This window comes from Bos indicus x Bos taurus, unplaced genomic scaffold (assembly GCF_003369695.1).
Source record: "Bos indicus x Bos taurus breed Angus x Brahman F1 hybrid unplaced genomic scaffold, Bos_hybrid_MaternalHap_v2.0 tig00001478_arrow_arrow_obj, whole genome shotgun sequence".
NCBI lineage: Eukaryota > Metazoa > Chordata > Mammalia > Artiodactyla > Bovidae > Bos > Bos indicus x Bos taurus.
In genome coordinates this window covers 27,900-50,645 of record NW_020867428.1, presented here as the reverse complement: position 1 = coordinate 50,645, position 22,746 = coordinate 27,900, and the positions used below count along the sequence as shown (strand labels likewise).

General features: G+C 36.4%; 1 pseudogene; it reads right to left on the bottom strand.

Annotated features, from left to right (window-relative positions):
• Window positions 1–3,147: 3,147 nt before the first annotated feature.
• Window positions 3,148–22,746, bottom strand: part of LOC113888741 — a 40,848-nt pseudogene continuing 21,249 nt past the window's right edge.

The window sequence follows — 22,746 nt, the reverse complement described above, 5'->3', positions numbered from 1 at the left end:
ACGCATGCTGATCCACAGATCACAGACAACATGACCTGAATGAGCTGAGGAACAGAAAATCATCTTCATCAATGTTCTGGAACCAAGGTACATTAAAATATCTCCAGATCATATTTGGTTACTCAAATATTCTGCTTAAAATCTGTGCAGCCAAAAGTAGTTAACAACAGTGTTCATTAATTAACAAGAGACAATACTAAAAATCTTTCTGTGTATCATTGTATTTAGTAATATCTACATAAACAGTGCATTAAGATATGAGCTAGCCAATCTGAGTGTAAGGAAACCTAAGAAAAATAAGAACTCAAAATACCATTACTAGGAACTGTTATTAGGAACTTAGAAATATTTCAGTATATTCTTCTTTATATTTAACAGCATGAGACCATTACTAGGAACCACAGCAGAGTGTAAACAATTTACAACTAACTGCAAATTTTACCCATTTAATTATGTGACAAAATTTTTTGAATATAAAATAACCAGCATTTCTATAAAACATTAACTTTTAATTATGTAATTAAAGTGATAATAGCAAATAAGAATGTTTTTTATTTCTAAAGTAGATATTTTAGTCAAAGTTGCATCAGAAATCAAGTATTTCTTTTGACATTTTCAAGAGACTTTAGTTATTAACTACAATTATAGCTGTTAGTAGATGTAGTAACACATTGTTTAAAATATATTATAAACCATTTCTTCTTTAATTTAAAGGAAATATAAAATTAAGGACTTTGTAACATGAATCATACTGAAAAACACTTAAATGTATGAACAACTCTTATACAGAAAATGCCACTGGAATCACAAAGTGTTCTAACACTTGAAAGTGCCGAGCACAGTGCTTGGCACACATTAGGTATGCTGTGCTTGTTCACTCACTCACTCACTCACTCACTCATTCATAAGGATCCACGCCTAAGGAGAAACTCCAAGGGCAAGCACAACAAATTTTACCAACAAATTTGAAGTTCTGACAAAGACTTTGGCAATGGAGAATGGGAGAGGAGATGTTAATGATCAAAATTTCCAACTGCTTGGTTAAAATCTACCAACTAAAGCCCTGGGTTGTCCTAGAGAACATCACAGAGAATCAGGGTCAATATTCCACAACAGGAATATATTCCTTCAATACCCAGGTTTTGCTTTTACACATAAACATTTGCTCAAAGCAACAATAGTTAGTGTCAGACATAAGACAGCACATCTCTGCAACCCACCAGAAAGTAAGAATCCTGTGACTGGGTACCTATATTTTCTGCACTGAGACTTCTTTTTGGTTGGGACCACATTCTCTTTTTGGTTAACAACTTAATACTGGTTTGAACCAAAAACGTGATTCTAAAATTCTAAAAGAAAGAAAAATAAATATATAAGGTAGAGGGGTGTTTAACATCTATTTTTTTCTCTTATATACCAAATGATCTATCTACTGTGCACATTTGTGCCAAAGGAACAAAGTAACGTGTCTGCTTTTGAGGAGGCACCTGGAAAGGAGCATTTCTAGGCTCTTTGAAGAAGGTCTTAAAATATAACGAATGTTTAACCTGAGTCATAAGGTCTACAAAATGCAAAGGACTGTAAAGGACAGAAAAAAGTAAAGAATACTCTCAGAAACTAGCAGAATATGGGAATAATATAGGATAAGGATTGATCTTGGAGAAAAGAAAATTTTAAATCCTTAACAAAATAAAACATGAAACTGGCAACTCGTAGCTGACTTAAATGTAATTGCCTTTGGTATTCAGAGAAGAAAAAAAAAGAAAGGAAGCAATGTCATAAGCTCTAGTCTTCTCACCATCACAAGGAAGATAAGGAGATGATGAAGACTCTTCCTTTATCCCCCTCAAGAGTTTTTGTTTGTACCAGAACTAGCCATGCTCATACACCTCTCAGTCTTCTCTTGAGCTCCAGAAAGACAAACAGAGCACTTGGTGTGGGGGTTTTGTCTTCTCACTCCTTGAGAAGTTCCTGGGGAACAAAAAGGTTCCTTCACTCTGCATTCTTCTAAATGAAGTGAGGAAGTGTTCACTGCCATCTACAGAGCTGTTCTGGGTCTTTTGCCAAGTCAAGTTATTCATTTTTTTAAAGTGACTCATAAGTGGGCTTGTGCTATTTTTAGGAGCAAAGCTAATGTTTTTTGAGAACCAAACACTTTCCCTTTCTCTTCTAAAGTTAGTCATCTACCCTTTTCATTTAAAATTTTTAGTTTTTCAACTAGTAAAAGATATTACAATTTCAAAATATGAACTAAAATTTAAGTTTCCTAAAGATTTAAATAATGCAACTGGCTCTACATCCTTACTTTCTATGTCTAGTGAAAATCTTGAGGGGGTTATCATTTATGGATCATCTTCTGAACTATGTGAACTGTTTGACTATCTGTGATATAAGATGAACACCCTTAAAATATTTAATCATATTAATTTACTAAATCTTTTTCCAATGTAAACCTAACACATGCTAATAAAAAATTTTTTAAAAACTATCAAATAAGACAATAAACCTTCAGAACTCTAAAGTGGGCTTCCTACACATTGCTTTTTGAAATCTTCAAATTCATAGTAAATATTAGACTAATATTTAGTAGTAGTAGACTACTACTACTACTCCCAACTATTACTGCCAATGGAAGCTGTTTGTATTAAGTGTAAGGAAGAAAAAGCATCTTGTACTGTGACTAAATTTAAGGGGCAGAAAATTTATAAGCCTTATTTACCTTTTAGTTCCTGATAAAATTTAAGTTATTCCCCACAAATATAAAGAAATATTGCAAAATCTATTGATGGTAAGAGAAAGCCCCTTAGATATATTTCAAATTTAGTGTATTATAATTAAATTATACCACATTTTAATTACTAAATATTATTTTGAAACTACTCTAATTCTTTGGATTTATATAAATATCCTTGGAGAAAAAAAGTTGAATTTATTTTTTACATAAAATGTTTATGAAAAGCTCACTCATCTGATGGGATAATAAAGGATCCCCTATCCCTAAAACAGTTAAGGAAGTTTCAATACATTTTGTTTTTGATTTAATAAATTGTGAAAGTAATCTGGTTCATCAAGGTAAATTCAGAGCTGCATAACAGTGCAGTGAATTTTGTCAAGCCACACAAAGAGCTGAAAATTGAGGGAGTCTACTAAGGTCAAAGTGAACGAAATTTACTTGGTAGATTTGCTGGTTTGAAAAAATAATCTCCTACCAACAAAACCAAGGCTTTCTCTTAGAACAGGTTTCAAGGCAACAAACTGCAGCATTTTCCCCACTTTTTGTCATGCTACCAACACGAGACTGAACAACATGCACGGAATTCCAAACCCAGGCTCGTAAGTAGTGGTGATGATAAATAGTAGTTTCAATGATTCCATATGGAGACAAAGACTTGAAGAGTATTCTTTGTGAATCATGTCCCCAGAGAAATCAAATTTAACCAAGAAATTTTAACAGACTAGATTGTGATTTGAAATGGCTGCCAGTCTGCATCTAATGGGAACTTGAAAATTCAGAGAGGGATAGGTATTCTGTTTCTTTTTTGAGTCTTCCTGTGGCCTATGCAGTTACATTGTTCTTTTGCTCTTGTTTATTTTAATCCATTCCATTATTAAAAATGGAGGGGAAAAGAGGACAAACAATGTGTAAATATTGTGACTTGAGAGCTGCTCCACAGAGGAAACAAATGTGTAATTGGTTTCAAAGGCCATCTCCAACTCCTACAAGGTGCTCCACATTCTTGGCTTATTCTTAGGAAGTATAGCCTCCAGATTCCAGGACTCTAGAAACAACAGCAACAGGCATAATTTTTCAAGTGACCATCTCATTAAGAATCAAAGCACATCAGGTCTCTGTCCTACATACACCAGAATATGTTTTGGTCAGGTATAAAATGGAATCATTTCAAAGTTGAAATATCTACAAGTTGAAAAGTCTTGCAGGGAATAGTCATGTTTCACCCTGCCATGTTGACTTAAGAGGTCCAGGTTTCAAAAGGCCCCTCTCCAGACTAGTTTCTGTAGTGGTCCATGTAAACAAAACACAGGTGAGAATGGTCTTTCTGGAGCTGCATTCATCGAACAGCAGGATTTCTTGAAAGTGTGGTGTTGGCTAAATGCAACACGGGCAGAGGGTGAGCCTCTGTATTAAATACCCAGTGGTCTAAAGGTAAAGGTCATCACCGGAGAAGAGCAGATACAAATACCTGAAAATTTAAAGAAAAAAAAATGAGTTTCAACTAGAATTCAACAAGATCAGGTGATCTCAGTTATAATGGAAGAGTACACCAGTAACCTATTTTGAGAACTTTGATGAAAAACATGCCAGAAAATGAACCTCAGTCATTCAAATGATGAAAACACAAAAGCAATGTATTCCAGAAAAGTGAATAAAATCCAGTAAGATGAACAACTAGACCTCTGAAAGAAGGCAGTTAAAAGGCAAATTCCACATACCTGTCTGAAGCACATAAACAATAATGCTATAAAATGGCATAAAACAAACCAATCCATGGTTTTTTACAGACATTCTTTTAAAGTTCAGATATATATCAATCATATGTTTTGGCAACTTACAGAGATCACAGTATAACTACAAATTAATGTGTGTGTGTGTGTGTGTGTGTGTGTGTGTGTGTGTGTGTGTTAGTTGCTCAGTCTTGTCCGACTCTTTGGGACCTCATGGACTGCAGCCTGACAGACTCCTCTGTCCATGGGATTTCCTAGGTAAGGATATTGGAGTGGGTTGCCACTCCCTCCTCCAAGGTATCTTCCCAACTGAGGGATCAAACCCGAATTAATAAACACTAAAGAAAGTAAGTGAAGCATTATTATTTGGACACAGCAATGACTTTATATACTCCTAATACATTAGTTTTTATAGTTCTTGGAGAAGATACTGCAAACTGTTCAAAAAAAGTTCTAGAAACATTATGGATTTACAGGAAGGTTAATCATTTATTAGTCTTTCTTAATAGGTAATAGCATTGTTTATATGAAGAAGATATATATTTTACACCTCTCCATGAACACTGCAGGGCACAGGGGTAACTTAGAAATTTAAAATAGTTTACACAACAATTCTTACCATGATAGGTAAAAATATCATATGTATATCACATTATATATTAGAATTGGCAAATTCCAATATGAATTCTATTACGGGGTTATCAAAGTGAGCAGAAAACAACCATAAAGAGTTGGCAATCTGGGTTATAACTCTTGATCTTAGCAGTAAGTAGCTGGGCTTTACTTATAAGGCTTTGGTGAAGAATTCCTTTACAGTATTTTAGCTAAACTTTCTTTATTTTAAAAATAGGCACATTAACATCTTTTCATTTTACTGTTATAGTTCTTGGTGACAGAGTAAAACCATATGGCACTGAGGTAAATGGAGGCTGCTTATCAACTGTGTAACTGGTGAAGCTGGAACAGAGAGTAACAGGGCCTCTACTTTCACTCTGATCCCAGACCTTGAGATCTGCTTGACTAACTTACTCACCAGGTAACAGGCAGAGAAGCTGGAACTGAAAAGGCTTGGATGAACATAGCAAGAGACTCCGCTGAGTCTGCTTACTGTATGGAGATGAGAAGCACACGCTCTCTGTGTTCTGGGCACAAACATGTCTAGGAGAGCTATGTTCTGTGCAGTTTCATGTCTTTTGGCTAAATGTGGGCTAATGTAGCAGGCTCACTCTAATTGTAACACTTCTTGGGAGAGGAGTAGGTGAAGGAATAGAGAGAAAATGCAGTTTCTTGTAAAATGATTTCTTTACATTGGCAAGTGCTATAGAAGTACCTTATGTAAATACACAAAAAGCTTTAGATAACAGAAAGTGGTATTTTATTTTTAAATAATCATGAAACAATCTTAATAAAACTGTAGTGGGTTGAGTAGCCCCCCTATTCCCCAACTCATGTCCATCTGGTGCCTCAGAATGTCACTTTATTTGGAAATAGGGTCTCTGGTATATAATTAGTCAAGGATCTGAAGAGGAAACCATCCTTGTAGTGTGGGCCCTAAAACCAATGGCTTCAATCTGTACAAGAGAAAGGACAGCGAGTGATCTGGACCCAGAGACATGAAAATCATGTGAAGGCAGAGGCAAAGACTCAAGGAACACCATCCAAAGAACACCTTCAGAGGAAATTATTTCAGACTTCTGGACTGCAGAGGTGTGACAGAAAAACTTCTGTAATGCCACCAAGTCTGTGGTGATTTGATTACTGCAGCTCTAGGAAATTAATACAACTTTCATGCCAAGCCTCCAGAGGATTCCTCTGGACCTTAAGCAGAGGTTTGGATGAACTACTTGGAGAGTCAAATAGGCCCTAGACAGCAGGAGGTAGACTATAGATATATATTTAAATTTTTATTTTATTTTTTTTTAACATATTTTATTTTCTACATTTATCTTCATCCTTTAACTTTATAAAAATTTTTATTCTTTGGTAATGCTTAAATATAGTCAGATATTATTTCCATTTCTAGATTACTTTTTCTTTAAAACTAGATGGTTTTCTCTCCTCATTCTTTTTTTTTTTTTAACAACAAAAAACCTTTATTTTGTTGTATATAAACCAGAACATTTTTACATAGATAATTTGGACCTCAAAGATATGTTTTTGTTTTTTTTTTTTAATTTTTTAATCCACCACAGGTATACATGTGTTCCCCATCCTGAACCCTCCTCCCTCCTCCCTCCCATACCATCCCTCTGGGTCGTCCAAGTGCAAACCGCCCCAAGCATCCGCACTCGTGCATTGAACCTGGACTGGCATCTCGTTTCATACATGACATTTCACATGTTTCAATGCCATTCTCCCAAATCATCCCACCCTCTCCCTCTCCCACAGAGTCCATAAGACTGTTCTATACATCAGTGTCTCTTTTGCTGTCTCGTATACAGGGTTATCGTTACCATCTTTCTAATTCCATATATATGTGTTAGTATACTGTATTTATGTTTTTCCTTCTGGCTTACTTCACTCTGTATAATAGGCTCCAGTTTCATCCACCTCATTAGAACTGATTCAAATGTATTCTTTTTTAATGGCTGAGTCACCATTGTGTATATGTACCACAGCTTTCTTATCCATTCATCTGCTGATGGACATCTAGGTTGCTTCCATGTCCTGGCTATTATAAACAGTGCTGCGATGAACATTGGGGTACACGTGTCTCTTTCCCTTCTGGTTTCCTCAGTGTGTATGCCCAGCAGTGGGATTGCTGGATCATAAGGCAGTTCTATTTCCAGTTTTTTAAGGAATCTCCACACTGTTCTCCATAGTGGCTGTACTAGTTTGCATTCCCACCAACGGTGTAAGAGGGTTCCCTTTTCTCCACACCCTCTCCAGCATTTATTATTTGTAGACTTTGGATCGCAGCCATTCTGAGAGGTTTGGATGAACTACTTGGAGAATCAATAGGCCCTAGACAGCAGGAGGTAGACTATAGATATATATTTAAAATTTTATAGCAAAATAAATGTTTGAAATTAAAGTAAAATAGCTAAACAACTCATGTCAAGGCCATGGTACATTATTACTGACAGAGATTTTTAACTTGGATTTTAAATACAGAACAACCAGAGAAGTGTGATCTTTGCTATGAAAGTTGAGAAAAGTCTAATTCAAAATTAGCTATCAGACTACCAGATCCTCTAATAAGGATTTTTTATGACTACAGTTCAAAGTTGGAGATAACAGATGACAAACAGCATTGCCAAAGGCCTGTAAGTATATAAAAGGTGCTATTAAGTACCCCTTCAGTTTTACTTGGATGTCTTGCTTGCTTTTTAGAACTATTTTAAAATGCTGTTCACATATACCTCTTTTATCTATAAAGACAAGACATTCAGAGGAGGTGATGGTACCAAGAAGTAATCTCAACTAAGTGGTTGGTAAGCATTCACTACCAACCAAAATAGGAAAGTTTTACAGTCAAACAGGAAAAGAAACAGTCAACCAAAATCTGAGAAGAAACATTTAAGTGTCTATGGAGAAATGCTAAGGCTAAAAAAGAAACCAACTACCAAGCTAACTGTGTTCTTTTACTTAATTCTTTATGTTTATCAAATGAGCCTTGCTGACTTGTTTATTCTCTTCCACAACTACCAGGGGCAGTGTTCACCGGTATTATGGATAGATGCTACAACCCTAAAGGCTTGCACTAGGGACTACAACTAACTCACAAAGAAACCTCAGACTGTTTGAAAAATTATTTACTTAAATCTTCCATTTCATTTATACTCCTAATGTTTAAATAATGTCTTAGGATGGATAAATTGAAGACATGCAGTGGAAATTCATATTCTAAAAGATGATACATTAAAATATACAATTATTAACCTCCAAAAGATCTGTCCCCTTCTGCCTTTCTTAAATCTAAAAGTTGTTTCCTAGTGGGAAGGGATGGGGAAGGAAAAAACATTGAAACAAACATGGCAGTATTGTGGATTCAAATCCATTTTTTTGAAAGATAAACTGGAAGTGGAACATTTGTGATATTAAGACCCAAAGGGGCTGGGAAAAATTCCTCTTCCTCTCCTTTAAGGGGTCAAATAATTTAAGGGTGACTTTCCTATAGGTCAGAGAACACTGAAACTACATAACAGTTGGGATTATTTCATATAACAAAAAGTCCAGATGTAGGTGGTTAATCTTGGTTAAAGATTAATGAAAAAATATTAATTTTTTTCCAGGTGCCAAAAGGCCTTATCCCTTTTTCCCTTTTCTTAGGTCACTGCCTTGAGAAAACTTCTAACTGTCCCTTTGATACATATGTAAATCTTTTTTTTAAAGCTTCATAAACCTCTTGCCTGTGTTACAATTCAGGAATGTTTTTTCTTAAAATGCCTGGGAGCCATGCCTCTGAAATATAAACATCAAGGAAGACAGCACCCCAATCTCTCTCTCACTGTGAGGTTAGCCTTAGGAAACTTCCTCTAAGCTCTAATTAACCCTTGTGATAAAATATAGAAGTATTATTTTTCCTTTGGATAAAGAGAATTAACACACATGGCCTCCCCAGTTACCTTATACCTTATGAATTCAGAATGACCAAGTATAGCAAATGGTGCTGTCAAGAACTACCCGTTCTCATTACACTGGCCTTTGTACCTTTGTCAGAAAAATGTCTTCCCACCACTTCCTATATCCTGTTTCAAATATTTGTCCATCAATTATTACTGTCTATTTCACCAATACCACACTGTTCTAATTATGATAGCTTTTATAGTAAGTCTTGAAATCAGGCAGTATTAGGCTTTCAACTTTGCTTTTTTTGAAAACTTGTTTTGGTTAGTCTAAGTTTTGTATTTCCATATGAAATTAGAAACAGCTTATTAATTTCTACCCAAAAGAACCTCCAGGAATTTTGATTGGGATTATGTAACTACAGAATAATTGAGGGAGAGTTGACAATACTGAATTCTCAGAACCACAAAGAGAATCTCTCCATTTATTTAGATCTTTAATTTCTCACAGCAGTGATTTTTAGTTTTCAGTGTACAGGTCTTTAATGTGTTTTGGCAAGATATCCCTAAAATTTCATATCATTTCATATGCTATTACAAGGGGAAATTTTTCAGTTTCAATTTCTTGATTGCTCACTGCTAGTATATATAATTGATTTTAATATATTAATCTTCTGTCCACAACCCTGCTAAATTAACTTACTAATTCTACTAACTTTTTGAGAAACTCCATAGGATTTTTAAGATGACAATCATCCTCTACAAAAAAAAGTCTTTTCTTTTGTCTGGCTGCAGATAGAACCTCCATTACAAGGCTAATAGAAGTGAAGAGAACAGATATCCTTGTCTTGTTCCTAATCTTAGGAGGATCTTAGTTCTTCAGTATGATGTAACTATACATTCTTCATACATGCCATTTATCAAGTTAAGAAAGTTCCTTTCTATTTTTTGTTTGCTAAGAATTTTATCAGAATGGATATTGGATTTTGTTAAGTGATTTTTCTGTCTATTGAGGTAAGCATATAGTTTTTGTTTTAACAGTTCATTGACTGATTTTCAAATGTTAAATCAAGCCTCCATACTTGGAATAAACCCACTTGGGTCATGATGTATTAACTATTTAATATGTTGTTTAGACTTGATTTGCTAAAATCTTGTTTAGCTATTTTATAGTTAACTATATGCAGGTCAGGAAGCAACAGAACTGGACATGGAACAACAGACTGGTTCCAAATAGGAAAAGGAGTACGTCAAGGCTGTATATTGTCACTCTGTTATTTAACCTATAGCAGGGTACATCATGAGAAACGCTGGGCTGGAAGAAGCACAAGCTGCAATCAAGATTGCCGGGAGAAAATACCACCCTTACGGCAGACAGTGAAGAGGAACTAAAAAGCCTCTTGATGAAGGTGAAAGAGGAGAGTGAAAAAGTTGGCTTAAAGCACAACATTCAGAAAACTAAGATCATGGCATCTGGTCCCATCACTTCATGGGAAACAGATGCGGAAACAGTGTCAGACTTTATTTTTTTGGGCTCCAAAATCACTGCAGATGGTGACTGCAGCCATGAAATTAAAAGATGCTTACTCCTTGGAAGAAAAGTTGTGACCAACCTAGATAGCATATTCAAAAGCAGAGACATTACTTTGCCAACAAAGGTCCGTCTAGTCAAGGCTATGGTTTTTCCAGTAGTCATGTATGGATGTGAGAGTTGGACTGTGAAGAAAGCTGAGTGCCGAAGAATTGATGGTTTTGAACTGTGGTGTTGGAGAAGACTCTTGAGAGTCCCTTGGACTGCAAGGAGATCCAACCAGTCCATTCTAAAGGAGATCAGTCCTGGGTGTTCTTTGGAAGAATGATGCTAAAGCCTGAAACTCCAGTACTTTGGACACCTCATGCGAAGAGCTGAACTCATTGGAAAGACTCTAATGCCGGGAGGGATTGGGGGCAGGAGGAGAAGGGGACGACAGAGGATGAGATGGCTGGATGGCATCACCGACTCGATGGATGTGAGTTTGAGTGAACTCCGGGAGTTGGTGATGGACAGGGAGGCCTGGCGTGCTGCGATTCATGGGGTCGCAAAGAGTCGGACAGGACTGAGTGCCTGAACTGAACTGAATTGAAGTTCATGAGGGATATAGTCTTGCTTATCAACGAAAGACTCCTGTCATTGTTATATTTGCTCCTTTTTTGCCTAACTTGTCTTTTCCGTCTGGTTGCTTTTAAGATTTTTTTCTTTATCACTATTTTTGAGCAATGTGATTACAATGTGCCTTGGGTGAAGCATTTTTTATGTTCCTTTTCCTTGAAGTTTAGTCTGCGAGTATAGTATTTGCAGCAAGTTTGAAAAGACTGGGATCAGTTTTTCATCCATACCGCTGTCCTCTTCGCCAGAGACTCCACTTTCACATATTTTAAACCATGTGCAGTTGTTACAACAGCTCACAATGCTCTTTTCATTTTTCTAAGATTCTTTCTTTTGTTGTTCTGTTTCATTTGATTTCTATTCCTATGTTTTCAAGTTCACTGACCTTTTTCTCCTGCAATGTCTAATGTGCTATTAATCCTATTTGGTATATTTATTTTCCAACCCAGACACTGTAGTTTTTCATTTCTGGAAGTTTTATTTGGGTTTTAACATCTTCCACATCTGTACTTAATGTTTTGAATACACAGAATACAGTTATAATAACTGTTTTAATATTATCTGCTAATTCTAACATGTCTATGAGTTCCAAGTTAATTTCAATTGATAACCTCCGTGTTTGTTCCTGGATAGTTTTCTATCACTATAAATCTAAAGTTTTGTTCAGGAATATCATTAAGTTACTTGGAAACAGTTTGATCCTTCAGGTCTTGTTTTTATGATTTGTTATGTAGATCCAAAGCTGTAGATTATTCCCCTCTACTGAGGCACAAGCTGGATTTAGAAAAGGCAGAGGAACCAGAGATAAAATTGCCAACATATACAGGATCATAGAAAAAGCAAGGGAATTCCAAAAAAAATCTACTTCTGCTTCACTATGCTGAAGCCTTTGATTGGGTGGATCACAACAAACTGTGGAATATTCTTAATGACATGAGAATACCAGACCATATTACCAGCCTCCTGAGAAACCTGTATGCAGGACAAGAAGCAACACTTAGAACTGGACATGGAACAAAAAGACTGGTTCAAAATTGGTAAAGGAGTATGTCAAGGCTGTATACTGTCATCCTGCTTATTTAATTTATTTTATTTTATTTTATTTTTGCTTATTTAATTTATATGTAGAGTACATCATGCGAAATGCCAGGCTGAATGAATCACAAGCTGCAATCAAGATGCCGGGAGAAATATCAACTATCTCAGATATGCAGATGATACAACTTTAATGGGAGAAAGTGAAGAGGAACTAAGAGCCTCTTTATGAAAGTGAGAGTGAAAAACCCGGCTTACAACTCAACATTCAAAAACTATGATCATGGCATCTGGTCCTATCACTTCATGGCAAACAGATGGGGAAAACATGGAAAGTGTCAGATTTCATTTTCTTGGGCTTCAAAATTACTGCGGACGGTGACTGCAGCCATGAAATTAAAAGACACTTGCTCCTTGGAAGAGTAGCTATGAAAAACCTAGACAGTATATTAAAAAGCAGACACATCACTTTGCTGACAAAGGTCCATATAGTCAAATGTGGATTTTTGGTTTTTTCCAGTAGTCATGTATGTATGGATGTGAGAGTTGGACCATAAAGAAGGCTGAGGGCCGAAGAATTAATGTTTTCGAACTATGGTGCTGGAGAAGACTCTTGAGAGTTCCTTGGACAGCAAGGAGATCAAACCAGTCAATCCTCAATAAATCAACCCTGAATACTGATGCTGAAAGGATGATGCTGAAGATGAAGCTCCAATACTTTGGCCACCTGATGTGAAGAGATGACTCACTGGAAAAGATCCTGATGCTGGAAGATTGAGGGCAAGAAGAGAAGGGGGTGACAGAGGATGAGATGGGTTGGATGGCATCACTGACTCAATGGACATGAGCTTAAGCAAACTTTGGGAGTAGTGAAGGACAGGGAAGCCTGGCACGCTGCGGTTCATCGGGTCACAAAGAGTCAGACACAACTTAGTGACTGAACAACAACAACTGAGGCAGGACTTTCTTGAGTAATCAATTTGGATTCCCATAAATTAGGAGCTTTTCTAGTCAGGCTACTGAAAACAGACACTATTCCTAGTCCTGTGTGATCACCATAAACTGTTTCCTTTACTCACAGATGACTCTCTCCCCCTCAATTCAGGTAGTTTCTTCATCCTGCCGAACACTACAGACTCTTGGATCTCTGTACAGCTCTTTCCTCTCTGGTACTTTCCTGTAAACACTAGCTATCATAGTTTCCTTGGAATCACAGCTCCATCTCCTCAAGGAGTCTGCTGCACTCTGCCTCAGAAGTCCCCTTCCTGTGCAGTAAACCGGAAACGCTATCATTAGACAGCAAGCTGGGACATACACGGGGCTCACCTGGGTTTTGTCCCAACTCTCAGAGATCTCAGTCCTTCATTGCCGTTTGTCCAGTGTTTTGAAAACTACTGATTCATACATAGTTTATCTGCTTGTTTCAAGGGGAAGGGTAAATAGGACCCTTGTTATCTCACCTTGGAGGAAGCAGAAGTCCTACTCTTCCATTTTCAAATACTTTGTTAAATGATTTGCTGAACACCATGCAATTATGCTCACAGAATCCCTTACGCTCTGTTATTAACCCAATTTAAAAAGATCATTAGAGTTTATCCAGCAAGAACTTGTTGTTAGGAACACTTTCTGGCTCTTCATGATCACTGATTTTTCTTTAAAGACTTCATACCATGACCTTCTAGAATTTTGTGAAAATGGACATTAAGTTCATCTATCTTCATTTTTCTCAATCCAACTTTTCCCTTCTTTAAAATTATGTATCTATTCTGTTGTGCTTCTCTCCATCATTCCCGAAAGAACATTAATACTGACTACAAAATCATATTTGTAGTAGTACCTTGGTGTGTAATTTCTTTGGATAATTGCAATCATTTAAAATAACAAGTTACCTTTCTCCCTTTGGGGCTCTCTCTGTCATATCTGTTTTCCTTTCATTACATTCCAGGGCAAGCCATAGGAAATGCAGTTAAAAGTACAGATGCTTTGGCATTTTTTTTTTTTTTTAAGTTCCCTTGGTAGCGTGCCATTGATTCTCTAATTTTTCATTGGGGTAAAAACACATAACATAAAATTTACCATCTTAACCATTTTTAAGTTCAGTAATATTATGTATATTCACATTATTGTGAAACAGAGCTCCAAAACTTTTTCATCTTGCAAAACTGAAACTCTATATCCTTTAAACAACAACTTCTCTTTTCCTCCTACTCCACTCCTGGAAGAAGCTCCATCTTCTACTTTCTTTTTCTATGAATCTTATTACGGATATTTCAGGTAAGTGGAATCGTAACATTATTTGTCTTTTTGTGACTGGTTTATTTCAGTTTACATAATGTGCTCAGCATTCATCCATATTCTTGCCTCCCTAATTTTGATTCTAGAATCTTAACTCCATTACTTCTAGTGAATATTCTTTAGTCAGGCTAGTATTCTTCCTGTATTTCTAAAGAAAGGTAGCATTTATTTTCTCAAGCTGGATCCGTGAAATGACTTTCTGCTTTACCTCACTTATTAATACCTTATGCATTACTTAGCATCATTTCAATCTTTTGTCATGACTACTCCAGCTCACACTAAAGTTCCTTTCTCTGAATTTCCAAAACATTTATATTCTCTTGAGCACTATACGTGCACACGGACACACACACATTTTATACTTTTACTGAGTTTGCCCATGACCAGAAGTAAGAGATTTCTTAACCAGATTGTAAGCTCGTGGGTATAGTGTATGTTTCATATATTTAATTCTCAAATAGCACAATTCTGGGAGGAGCGCAGCTACTTAATAAATACTTTTTGACTTGACTTAGTTTATAAATCAGCTTTCAAGGGTTAAGTGAGCAGAGAATAGCAGAAAACAGGAGATTTAAAGTTACTTTTCTCATCTAGCTGGAAAAATAGTTCTCTCTTGTTAGAAAGCTAACTTTAAGATACAGTTACAGATAAGTTTATAAAAGATAAATGGAAGAGAATAGTGGCTTTGTTTTTTCAATCTTCCCTCTTGAACTATTTTTCCTGTGTAAGAATCCTCACCCCAGTAATCTATCTCATTGATTCTTCCTCTCTCACAAATAAATTACTAAGACACTTCTGATAACAAACTTGAATACTACTCTTGATGCTTTGTTGACAAAACCACTATCAAAACTGTCTTTGAACCTACTTCAAAGACACTTTTAATAGTCTGATAGCTGGCTAACTATACATTCATTTATGTATATGGAGAATAACTTTACAGGCAAAGGAAGATAACAGTAGCTATAAAAAGAATTAACTGAAACTACTACAGGAAATGACAACAATATCAGCAACAATATCTGGCTTCTGGATAACAATTTATTATCTTTTCCCTCCCCCCACCTCAATATTATAAAATTTTCAAACCTACAGAAATTTGGAAAGAATTTTACAGTGAAAACCATATACATTCTTTTCTAGATATTACCATTAACATTCTGTAATCTCCTTATCACAAATCTATTACAATATTCATGTATTACTAAAATAGTCCCCTAGAAAAAGCATCTAATTATTCAACTTAGCTAAGTATCAAGAAAAACATACTCAGTAAAAATGCTTACAGGACTTCCTGATGGTACAGTGGATAGGAATCTGTCTACCAATGCAGGGGGTACGGGTTCGACTCCTGGTCTGGGAAGATTCCACATGTCATGGAGCAACTAACGCTCACCATAACTACTGAGCCCCTGCACCAGAACTCCTGGAGCCTGTGTGACCTAGGGCCTGAGAGCCACAACTACTGAGCCTGTGTGCTGCAACTACTGAAGCTGGAACGTGGCTAGAGCCCACACGGCCTAACTACTGAAGCCCATGTACCTAGAGCCTACACTCTGCAACAAGAGAAGACACTGCAATGAGAAGCCAGTGCACCGCAACTAGAGAGCCCACATGGACCAACAAAGACCCAGAGCAACCAAAAATAAATAAATTAATTAATTTAATTTTAAAAAATCGCTTGCGAAGGGAGAAACAGAAGTCTCGCTAGAGTTTTTTTTTAAACCAAAGCAAACTTAGAACACACTTCAGTCAACAATATTTACTGAAGTTTTGAGAAGAAGATTGTTGCCACAAATTTTAACTCTCTATCATTTCTGCTTTAAGATGCACCAAGATTAAAACATTTACAATTTTACTTAATAGCAAATTATTTGATAGTTGCAAAATAGATGACATTAGTTAGTTTTAAGGGAAGAATTAAAACATTTCTAGATAGAAAAAACTTAAGATTAAGATGCTTATATGTAGTCAAACATATTTCTTTTTTTTCTAGATTCCTTTCAAAAGTATATGATTAATGGACCACCAGTAAGTGAATGAATAAATAAAATGTGGTTAACCAGCCATATAACAGAATACTTATCGAGAGAAAGGAATATACTGATACATGCAACACCACCGATTGGTCTAAAATAAAATATGCTAAAAAGAATTTCAAACAAAATAAGTGCATAATGCATGATTGCAATTATATGAAATTCCAGAATAAGCAACCTACAGTGACACAAACCAGATATGTGTTCAGGGACTCACTGGAAGATGAGGATAGAAATGTTCCATATTACCTGTGGTTGTAGTTACTCAGGCTTATATACTTGCCAAAATACAATGAACTGTACACTTAGAATACTTTAATAAAGCTGATTTTTAAAGTTAAGAAAAAGATTGATGGAAAAGAAAAATAATCTTATTATGTGTTATTGCTACATAAGTACAATTTGAGTTGTAGCTCCCTCTACTGCAGGAAAAGAAAACTGGCAAGGACATTTCAAAATACAGTTTGGAAACTGAAAAAATACTCATATTAAACAGTGAAGTGAAATCCATTGTGTGTGTGTGTCCCTTAGTGTCTAATACTTAGATTGCACTGACGTTGTGGTAAGCCCTGCATGCTAAGTCACTTCAGTCATGTCCGACCCTTTGCGACCCTATGGATTGTAGCCTGCAACGCTTCTCTGTCCATGGGATTCTCCAGGCAGGGATACTGGAGTGGGTTGTTATTTCCTTCTCCAGGGAATCTTCCCAAGCCAGGGATCAAACCTGTATCTCTTATGTCTCCTGCACTGGCAAGCGGGTTATTTACCACTAGCACCACCTGGGAAGCCCCAGGTTAAGTCTTAAGAGGGATTAAAGAATGTGGAGACCATGCTGTGGTCCTTCAGTACACCACTTCAGGAGACTGGACTACATAAATATAACACTTGAGCAATGATTTGCCCACCTGACCTCATGGTGTACTAGCTATTCCTTATCAGGATAGGTAATTCCTTGATCCCTAATTGCTTCCTATAAGTGGTTTCCTGAGTCACAGATGTCAGTGGTTCCCGAAGTGTGATCCTCCAGACAGCAGCATCAGCATCACCTGGTAACTTGTTACAAATGCAGATTCTCAGACTCCACTCTCACCTGCTAATCAGCAACTTTGGCGAGGGAGTCCAGGATCTGTGTTTTAAGAAGCTTTCCGAGTGACTCTGATGCATGCTCAAGTTTAAGAACCACTGCCCTCGGTTTACCAATTTTTGTAACTTCTAACACCACTTAGTTTGCACTGTTTTTGCTTTTCTCCTTCATGTTGGCATCTGAATCTGTGACTCTCCAGAAAACAGATCAACTTTCTTGATTCCCTCACTTTCCACATCTTGCTGCCTTCTTCTTGCTTTATCAGTTTCTTGACTTATTATTAGCTATATTATCTAGCACTAACTGAATTCACACACTGAGCCTAAAGCAGGAAATAAAACAGGTCTATTATTCTCTTCTTCCCACTCCCATTTTGGCAAGATCTTATAAAACTGCTATTTTTCTGCTCTTGCTCTCTTGGAATCAAATGATTCCAATCCTTTATCCCACAAATATTTAATACTGAAACACGTATATGTGACTTCACCATTGACGGTGGGGATACAAGAATAACTAAAATACACAAAAACACCGTCCTTGTCGGTTCATATTCTAAGGCATATATTCTTATATCCCTAGGGAAATTTTATACTATGTTAGAATATAGATGCTATGGTGAAAATTAAAGTAACAGAAAATGAGAGAATAAGGGGACAATTTGAAATTTCACATAGGAAATCAGGAATGCTTTAAAAATTAGTTAGAAATGATAAAGTGATACAATTAAAAACTACTACTTAAGATTTGAAACTATAAGACACCTAGAAGAAAACAGAGAAACAGCTTCTTGACAGGGGTCTTGGCAATGATTTTTTTGGATATGACACCAAAAGCACAAGCAACAAAGGCAAAAATAAGTCTAACTATCTCAAATTAAAAAGCTTCTGCAATGCGAAAGACTCCAAAAAATGAAAAGGCAACCTACAGAATGGGAGAAGATAATTGCAAGTCATGTATCTGGCAGCAGTTAACATCCAAAATATATAAAAAATACACCTCAATAGCTAAAAACTAAATAACCCAATTAAAAACAGGCAGAGGAATTGAATAGACATTTTCCCCAAAATACACAGAAATGGCCAATAGCTATACATGCAAAGATGCTCGACATTATTAATCATTAGGAAAATGCAAATCAAAACCACAATGAGATATCACACCTGTTTCAATGACTGTTACCAAAAAGGCAAGAAATAACAAGTGCTGGTGAAGATGGGGAGAAAAAGAAACCCTTGTGAACTGTTGCTGGGAATGTAGTACAAGTCTTGCACATAATGTTCCACACAAAGAATACTTAAATGATGATGACAATGACATAAGAGCATCTCATTCCATACAGTTCTTGCTGTATGGTTATTAGATTTTCACACAGAGACAAGCACATGCACAACAGGTAAGTTTAGTAACTATACAGCATGATGATCTATTCATTAAGTGGAAGTGGATCATCACAAAGGTCTCCGTCCTCATCATCCTCATGTTGAGTAGGCTGAGGATGAAGAGAAGAGGAGGGGTTGGTCTTGATGTCTCAGAAGTGGAAAGGGAGGCAGGTACTCAGTATAGCTTTACAGAAATACAGCTTAAATTCTGACTTTTTTGCTTTTGCATTTTTCTAAAAATGTTTCTATGTGGTACCAATTACTCATATCATAGAAGGTCCATGTTGTAAAAGAATTCGAAAGCTGTCTTAAATAATCAGAACCCTCCTACCAGGTAGTCTAGGGTCAATTTGCTTCCTGGACTTGCTTCTTCCACATCATCTGCCACTGGTTTGGAAGGGCTCATCTTCTGTTAATTCTTCTGGTGTGGTGTCTAATAGCTCTTGAATTTCTGAAAGATCCATATCTTGAAACCCTTCACCTCCGTTTTTTTTATTTTTTTCCCCCATATCCACAATTTCTCTCATGATTTCTTTGATTGGCTCTGTTGTAGATCCTGTGAAGTCATGCATAACATCTGGACAGTTTTCTCCAGTAAAGATTTACTGTTTTGGGCTTGATGGCTTTCATGGCTTTTTCTTTAACAATGACAGCATCTTCAAGGCTGTAATCCTTCCATTCCTGTTGTCTCTACTGGGCTTCTCGTCCACAGTATTAAGTCTTTTATGTAAGTACCCTGTGTAAAGAGCCTAAAACATCTGTATGACCCCTGATCTAGAGGCTGACTTAGAGATGTTGTGTGTGGAGGCAAGTAGACCACTTTGATGCCTTTGGTGGTGAACTCTGGAGTTCTAGATGGCCAGGGTCATTGACCAATAATGAAAGAATTCTAAAAAGCAATCTCTTACTGGCAAGGTACTTTCTGACTTCAGGGACAAAGCAAGGATGGAACAAATTCAGAAAAGGGTTCTCCTCCAGGCCTTCTTATTGTGCAACCAAAAGATGGTGTTTTTCTTTTTCCTTCAAGGCTCAAGGGTTATTAGCAGCTTTGAATATAAAGGCAGTTCTGATCAACCCAACTGCATTTGCACAAAATAGCAGAGTTGGCAGTTAACAGTAGAGCTCTCTCTTCCTGCCTTAAATCCTGGTGCTTGCTTCTCTTCTTTACTAATAAATGACCTCTGTGGCATTTTTCCCCCTAGAATAGGGCTCTTTTGTCTGCATTAAAAACCTGTTTAGCCAGATATTCTTTATCCTCAACAATTTTCTCAGTGGTGTCTGGGAACTCATCTGCTGCCTCTTGGTCGGCAGAAGCTGCTTCTCTTGTTATCGTGACATTTTTTAAAGCCAAATCTCTTTCCAAAATTTAGCAAACCATCCTTTATTGGCATTAAATCCTCCAGCTTCAGATCCTTCACCTTCCTTTTGCTTTGTCTTATAATGATTTTTTCTCAAATTATACTAGTCTAAAGGAATGCCTTTCTTATAGCAATCCTGCACTCACATAAAAAGCTGCATTTTCATGGAAAGATAAAAGGTATTTTGCAAAAAGTGTAAGGTTTTTGTGTCTGCTGATCTAGCTGCAGCGATGAATCCATGAATTTCTTTTTCTTTCACATAATCATCCTTACACAGATTCATTTATCATGCAGTAACAAACACTAGCTGCAGACCTCAATCTATAGTAAATGTCAAGCAATTCAATTTTTTCTTGCAATGTCAATGACTTTACTTCTTAGGAACATGTTCAGCATCACTGTGGGGGTACCATGGTGTTATTTACAGTTCACAATATTGCACTAAATATGATGAAAAATATTTAAAAACTAAAAGAGACCACTTTTTCCTTGATAACACAATTTACTAGAGAGATGAACTGCTCCTATGGAGATGATTAGCATTACTCTTCATTTTAAGCATATACTCAAATCATTGGACTGCAAATATAGTGCCATGTATATAGTCTGTGTTAGTGTGAGTTTTGAGAAATTTTAATTTTAATAATAGATCTGTATATATTTCATGGTAGTCTATGATAAAATAGACTAGTATGTACATATATTTTATGAATTCATGATGTACCTGATTTTTTTCCTTAATTTTTTCAATACTCCTAGGTCACACGGTTCATTTGCAAGTTTTTTCAAATTGCCACAAAACTCAAAAAAACTTTCCAACATATTTATTAAAAATAACCTATATATAAGTGGATCTGCACAGCTGAACCTAAGTTATTCTAGGATCAACTATAATTATCTTTGGGAAGTGAAAATAGATGTGGCATACAGAAAAACTTTTATTTTTCATTTTTTCTGTTCCATACTACTTAATTCATTTTGCCATATCCACAGACTATTTTTCTACTTTAAAAATATCAACATTCAAAAAACTAAGATCATGACATCTGGTCCCATAACTTCAAGCAAATAGATGGGGAAAATGTGGAAACAGAGAAAGATTTTATTTTCTTGGGCTCCAAAATCACTGTGGACAGTGACTGTAGCCATGAAAGTAAGACACTTGCTCCTTGGAAGAAAAGCTATGATAAACCTAGACAGCATATTAAAAAGCAGAGACATCATTTTGTCAACAAAGGTCTGTCAACTCAAAGCTATGGTTTTTCCAGTAGTCATGTAGAGATGTGAAAGAAGGACCATAAAGAAGGCTGAGCACCAAAAAAGTGATGCTTTCGACCTTGGTCCTGGAGAAGATGCTTGAGAATCCCTTGGACAATGAGGAGATCAAACCAGTCAATCCTAAAAGAAATCAACCCTGAATATTCATTGGAAGGATTGATGCTAAAGCTGAAGCTCCAATATACTTCGGCCAGCTGATGCGAAGAGTCAACTCACTGGAAAAGACCCTGATTCTGGGAAAGACTGGGGGTAGGAGGGGAAGGGGGCGACAGAGGATAAGATGGTTTGATGGTATTACTGATTGATGGACATGAGTTTGAGCAGACTCCAGGAGATGGTTAGGGACAGGGAAGCCTGGTGTGCTTCAGTCCATGGGCTCACAAAGAGTCAGACATGACTTGGTGACTACACAACAACAGACTATTTTTATACTTTAAAAATATCTGTATTAAAAACAATCATACTAGCCTTGATTACTGAGGAGCTACACAAGACAAAGGAAACAGATGTTTATCTGACTAATTTTAATGTGACAAGTGCTATGCTCTTCATTCTGTACAGTTTAACAAACATTTGTTGAGTGTATGTATACTCTATCCCAAACATGAAGCAGTGATGGTATTAATATTTGCAGACTATCAAAACAAAGGAAGTACTGTAGGTATACCTAAAGATGGCCTAATCCTGTCTTAGTTTTGGAGAGGACTCCCAGAGACAGTGATATTTGAGCTAGACCTTGAAAAAGTAATAGGATTTTCTAAGGGATATAAAAAAATAAATGATAAATTTCATGCACAAGTGAAAGCAAGAGTAAAGACACACACACTCAACAAATGTTTGTTGAAATATACAGAATGAATAGTATAGCACCTGTCACATTAAAATTAGATAAACATCTATTTCCTCTGCCTTGTGTAGGTCCTAAGAAATCAAGGCTAATATTAATTGTTTTTAATACAGATATCTCTAAAGCATAAAAACTGTATGCAGATATAGCAAAATGAATTAAATAGTATGAAACAGAAAACATACAGTAGGCAGGTATGGATCAAATAAATGCAGGGGGAAAGTGGTGTAGTAGGAGATGTGACTAAAAAGGTACATGCAGAACTCAATCATTCAGTAAAACAGCAAAGAATATAAAAAACACAGAAATACGA